Genomic DNA, 6,861 nt, shown 5'->3' with positions numbered 1-6,861 from the left:
AAACATAGGAGTCAAGTGATATTACTTCCATTGTTCCTTCTCAATATACTATTGAGATAACCCGACATTGCCAGTTAACAAGCGGGGTGTGCACAAGGCAGGAATAGTCCTTAGTTCAATTCACATAGACTTCCTAAATCATACCCTACAGCGGGGTAGAATAAATGGTGCACAAGACACAAATACTTGGCTCAAAGTATGCTATACATTACGTATAATAGCATAAACTTAATACTTGCATGTGAAACACTTATACATGCATATAAACTTGAACAACATGCTTGACATAATTTAGCGATTATAATTGATCACAACATGACTGTTCACATAGGCTTCATAATTCAACAATAAACCATAACATGCTTATTCACAACATCAAACATGAATTCAATAATACTTTAAGTCACATGATCCACAAATAATAATCATCACATAGTTCTCATGTAATTTGTGGTCACCCTTGGCATGTACACACCTCGAATATCTAAGTACGGGGGCCACTTTGCAAATCACGACTCAAGGCTAGAAATCACCTCCTATAATTAAAATAATAAAACTTAGTTATTATCCATGTTCACTAAATTTCCACCAACTTTTATAAACTTTTAAACCTTTCGTTTAATTAGAAATAGGTTTCCCATAATTAAAATAATAGTGTCCTTTGAAAATTGAAGTCCTAGTACGAATATATTAATATTTCGCCTTTAAAAATCATCAAAATTAACACTTTTAAGCTTTGGATTAAATCTGAAAATTAGATTTGATTTCCGTAATTGAAACTACGTTAAATTATGTAAATCAATTGACCGTTAAATTAGGTTTAAAAAACCCTAACCCTAATTAATCATAAAACCGATTTAAAACATTAAAAGTTGACACGTTATTAAATAATCAAATCTGAACATTATAGTTCTTTAATTTAAAATACTCCTCAACAATCCAGACACATAAAACATCAAAATACACTGTTCATAATCGTTCCCAGCAGTTTAATTAATCAAAATCAATAATAATAATATAATTTAAAAATACAGAATTGACATAGAATAGGCAAGGAAGAAGAGAATTATACCAAACCGGCCTATAGCACGGTACAATCACAAATTGAATGTGATTGGGCGCAAAATAGAATTAACGGAACAAGAACAATACACACAACACACACGGTTTTATGGGTGTGTGTGCGCGGGGTATTGTGCGAGCACGGACAGGAGCAAGGCAGCAGGGGCACAGAACTCGTGTGGGGACGAGCGGGAGAAAAGAGAGTGCGAGGGAGTGTGTGGTTGGGCGAGCACACGCAGCATTAAGCAACAGTAGTGCAGCAACACACTTTGCAGCGTGCACGAGTGATGTGCGGCAGGACAACAAGAGGCGAGAAAAAAAGAAAGGTAGTGTGAGGGCTTGCGTTCACGAGGCACGATGGAAGCGAGGGGATGCGAGGCTGGGTGCTTGAGGCACAAGAAACACAACACAACGAGTAGTGAAGCTAATAGAGAGAAATAGAGAGGGCCGAGCAAGAGGGAGCACAAGGGAGGAGAAATAAAGTTAATGAAATATGGGGATCATTAATGTGAGGGGTTATATTTATAGGTTTCTAATCCTTGGGGGGGCTAGGTTTAGGGGTTTGCATTGGGCTTTCACAATTGGGTTTGGATTAGATTAAAAGCTTTAAAACTCTGTTGGGTTCACCAATTGAATTGAATTGGGCTCGGAATTAATTTAAAACACGATCCAATAAATTTCTCGGCTTAAAACAAAATAATAAATTCATTTAATTTATTTCGGAACAAATAAAATAATAATTATATTATTTTAAATAAAAATACATTTAAATCATTTATTAAATGCAATTTAATTTCTAAAATTCACAAAAATACTTTATCTGGGACATACTTCCTCAATTGGGATATGTAGAACACATTGTGCACTCTGGACATACTTCCTCAATTGGGATATGTAGAACACATTGTGCACTCTATGCAAGTCCATGTGCAAGGCTAGTCTATATGCTACCTTTCCTATTCATTCCAGGATTTCATATGGGCCTATGTACTTTGGGCTAAGCTTTCCTTTCTTCCCAAATCTCATTACACCCTTCATTGGTGAAACTTTGAGCAACACTTTGTCACCTATTTGGAACTCTTCATCCCTATGCTTCAAGTCTGCATAACTCTTTTGGCGATCTTACGCTGCTTGAATTTTGGATTGAATAGTCCTAACTTGGTTCATTGTGTCCTCTACCAATTGAGGTCCTAACACATTGGTTTCACTAATATCACTCCAACATAAGGGACTTCTACATTTCCGTCCATACAAGGCTTCAAATGGTGCCATTCATATACTGGCATGGTAGCTATTATTGTATGAAAACTCAATTAGATCTAGACTATCTTCCTATCCTCTTGGAAATCTATGACACAAGCTCTAAGCATATCCTCGAGTGTCTGAATAGTCCTTTCCGTTTGTCCATCTGTGGCTGGATAGAATATTGTACTCATTTTCAATGTTGTACCAAAGTTCTTCTGCACACTTTTCCAGAAGTTCGAAAGAAACCTTGAATCCCTATCTGATACGATATCCTTAGGAACTCCATGTAGTCTCACAACATACTTAATGTAAGTTTTGGCAAGTTGTTCCATCTTCCAGTTTTCCTTCATTGTATAAACACTGCTGACTTAGTCAATCTATCTACCACTACCCAAATGGTATCATTTCCGGTCTTTGACTTAGGTAAACAAGTGACGAAGTCCATTAAAATACAGTCCCACTTCCAGCTTGAAATTTCCAATGGTTGGACCTTTCCTTGAGGTCTCCCATGCTCTATCTTGACTTTCTGACAAGTCAAACATCTAGCTAGCTAGAAATTCAGCTACTTCATTCTTCATCCTTGGCCACCAATAGGCGTTCTTCAGATCCTTATACAACTTGTCACCACCCGGGTGAACAGAATATGGTGTATTGTGACCTTCTTTCATTAGTTTTTGTTTCAATTCTCCACACTTTTGAGGCACACACCACCTTCCTTTGTACCTGAAACTTCCATCCTCATGGATCTTAAAATTCGTTTCTTTTCCTTGCGAAATCTTCTCCTTGATTCGCTCTAACTTAACATCTCCAGACTGATTCTCTTTGATCTCGTCAAACACTGACGGTTGGATGGTCAAGACATTCATCGTTCCTTCCAGACATTCACCACTCACGATTTTTAGATTCAAACGTTGCATATCCTTGCACAGCTCGTTAGCAACTACTAACTCATTTACACTATGGCTTGATTTCCTACTCAAGGCATCTACAACTACATTTGCTTTCCCTTCGTGATATAGGATGTCCAAATCATAATCTTTGATCAATTCCGACCACCTTCTTTGGCGCATATTCAAGGCCCTTTGTGTAAAAATGTACTTCAAACTCTTGTGATCCGTGAATATCTTGCGTTTCACACCATACAAATAGTGTCACCATATCTTCAATGCAAACACTATGACGGCTAATTCTAAGTCATGGGTAGGGCAATTGGATTCATACGGTTTCAAATGTCTTGATGCATACGCAATCACCTTCCCGTTCTGCATCAAAACACACCCTAGATCATTCTTAGACGCATCCCTATACACATCATAAGTACCACTTTCGTCTGGCAGAGTTAGCACTGGCGCGGTTGTCAATCGCGTCTTCAAGGCTTGGAGTGCTTCCTCACACTTATCATTCCACTCAAACTTATCTTCTTTCTTCATCAAGGTAGTCATTGGTTTGGCTATTCTAGAAAAGTCTTGCACAAAACGCCTATAATATCCAGCTAAACCAAGAAAACTTCTAATATCGATGACACTCTTAGGTGTAGGCAATTCACTAAATGCGTTGATCTTTGCAGGATCCACTACAACTCCTTCTTTAGACACAAATGTCCCAAAAATGCAACTTTTTCCAGCCAGAATTCACACTTCGATAATTTGGCATACAACTGGTTATCTCTCAATGTACTCAACACAGACCTTAAGTGTCCAGCATGATCTTCTTCACTCTTCGAATACACAAGGATATCATCTATGAAAACCACTACAAACTTGTCCAAGAATGCATGGAATGCTCGGTTCATTAATTCCATAAAGATAGAAGGTGCATTGGTTAACCCAAAAGGCATAACAATAAACTCATAATGACAGTATCTAGTCCTAAATGCAGCATTCTGTATATCGTGATCCGCGATTCTCAACTGATGATAACCTGATCTCGAATCAATCTTTGAAAAGATTCATGCTCCTTTAAACCGGTCAAACAAATCATCTATCGTAGGCAAAGGATACTTATTCTTGATTGTGACTTTATTGAGCTCCCTGTAGTGTATATAGAGTCTCATACTTTCGTCCTTCTTCTTCACAAAACAAGACTGGCGCTCCCCAAGGCGATGCACTTGGTTTGATATAACCTTTCTCCAATAAATCCTCCAACTGACCTTTCAACTCACTCATTTCTGCTGGAGCCATTCGGCATGGAGCTTTTGAAATAGGTGCAGTTACAGGTGCTAAGTCTATGGTAAATTTTATAAGTCGATTGGGCGGCATTCCCGGGATCTCTTCCGAAAACACATCCAGAAATTCATTCACAACTGCAATGTCCTCAGGTTGATCCTTCATCACATGCTCTAGGTTTCTCACATTGCACAAGAAAACGGGGTTTTCTTTATTGACTAGCTTCACGAGTTCCATGTCCGTGATGACTCTTACACTTCTAGGCTTTCCAAAAAGATGATAGGACACTACCTTTCCTACAATAAATCTCAAATGAATCTTCTACTTCTCACAATAGATTTTGGCTTTGAACATTGCCAACCAATCCATACCTAAAATTACGTCTAGTTCTCCCAATTCAAACTCAATTAGGCTATATAAGAATATGGTTTTCGCTATGGTCAAAGGCACATCTTTATGGATCTTGGTACACTTTACTATCCTACCAGTTGGTATAACTATGGGTACCTCAATTGCTTCAGATTCTCTCAATCATAGTTTCTCCAAAATACCCACTGATATAAACGAATAAGTCGCACCAGAATCGAATAGTACTTTAACTAAGATGGAGTTAATACAAAAAGTACCGTCTATAACGTCGGACGAAGTTTTTGCTTCTTGCCTAGTGATCACATTCAGCTTTACCTGGGCAACTCCTTTGTTATAGGCACCTCCATTGGCATTCCTATACGTGTTTCGGTTCCCATTTTGCTGATAGTTTCCCCCAGACTTTCCATTATTCTGGCCATTGTTATTGTTGTTACCGCCTTGGTAACCTCTCTGGTTTCCACCATTATTCCTTCCATTCCGGTTTTGGTTATTCCGGTTGTTGTTCTGGCGGTTGTTCTGCGAGTTGTTCTGATTAGGCTTCCCATTTTTAGCCCAACATTCAAATTCTCTATGGCCTGGCTTCTCACAGAACCTACAGATCACTGGATTACCATCACAATCCTTTCCAGGGTGATTGTTATGGCAACGTCTGCACTCATAAACTCTTGTTCCACTTCCTGCAGACTGGTTTCTATTACCATTATTGTTATGGAAGTTGCTGTTCCGATTTCCACCATTGTTTCCCTTGAACTGGAATTGGTTGTTCCCTTTGTTCTTTTTGAAGTTATTCTGATATTATTGGGTGCCACCCTGAGTCTGGTTCCCAACATCCTTTCTCTTCTCACCAACTCCGTTCTTTCTTTGTTGAAGCCTATATAAATGGGCAGCTTTCCCATACAAGGTGTCTAGACTAGTGAAGGTCTCTCCAACTAACATCAACTATAAACCCATAGTTAGTATGCACTCAAATCTTTGAGCCCTAAGCTCTTTCGTTTCCACCACTTCAGGTGCAAACCTAGACAACTCTATGAATTTAGAATATTATTCCGTCACAAACATCCCTTCCATTCTTAGTTCGATGAACTCTTGGGCTTTCTGCTTTTTCAGATATGGTGGGTAGACCTTATTCCTTAAGGAAACCTTAAATGATTCCCATCCAAAGTTAGGTGTATCTCTCAAGGTTTCTTCACATCTTTTCCACCATAGATCATCTTCTCTCCTAAGGTAATATAAAACACTATTAACCCTAAGGTTCTCTCGGCAATTCACATCCACTATTAGCTTATTGAACTCTCTTAACCAGTTCTCAAGTACACTTGGGTGAATCTCCCCTTGGCACATAGGAGGCTTACTCTGGGCCACCATCTTAAACATTTCCCCAGTCGGATGAATCACTGGGTTATTTGTAACTTGTGTTAAGTTCTGCACTACTTCAACTAATTGTCTAACCACATCTGCAATCCCTTGGTTAGCCATATTCCTCCTCCTGAATAAAATAAAATACTAACTTCAATGACTGGGTTGGACACGACATTACTAAACTATTACTTCAACAAACAAGTCAAACAATAGCACATAAGGCCACAAAATTTCGGTCCCAAGGGAAAGGGGCACCACTCTTCGGGCCAATTCCCCTCTTTGTTCGCATCACAAAATTAAGTGGTAGAAAATTCAACCACCATACATGTATAATTTCATTGAAGAAATAACAATAAATCCCTTTGCTATCTCTCAACTTAAATATGAAACTTAGAATTTAAGGATACGAAAAGAATCTAAATGCTTTTATTACTTCAACGAAGGAGTTCTACATCATATGGATAGTACTTTATTCACTAAACCATAAATAATAGATAACTTAAACCATAAATAGTAGCTTTGCTACTTTATTATTCAACCAAAATAAATGAATACTAAACTATTACAATTTGAAAACTTGTAGTTACTCTTCTAACCAACCTCCCCTACAAATTTGAGGAGAAGGGCCTTGATCTTCGGGATCATTTATGTCTTCTTCAGG

The sequence above is a fragment of the Spinacia oleracea genome, chromosome 4, assembly GCF_020520425.1.
Source record: "Spinacia oleracea cultivar Varoflay chromosome 4, BTI_SOV_V1, whole genome shotgun sequence".
Lineage (NCBI taxonomy): Eukaryota > Viridiplantae > Streptophyta > Magnoliopsida > Caryophyllales > Amaranthaceae > Spinacia > Spinacia oleracea.
Note: the sequence above shows the minus strand (reverse complement) of the source record.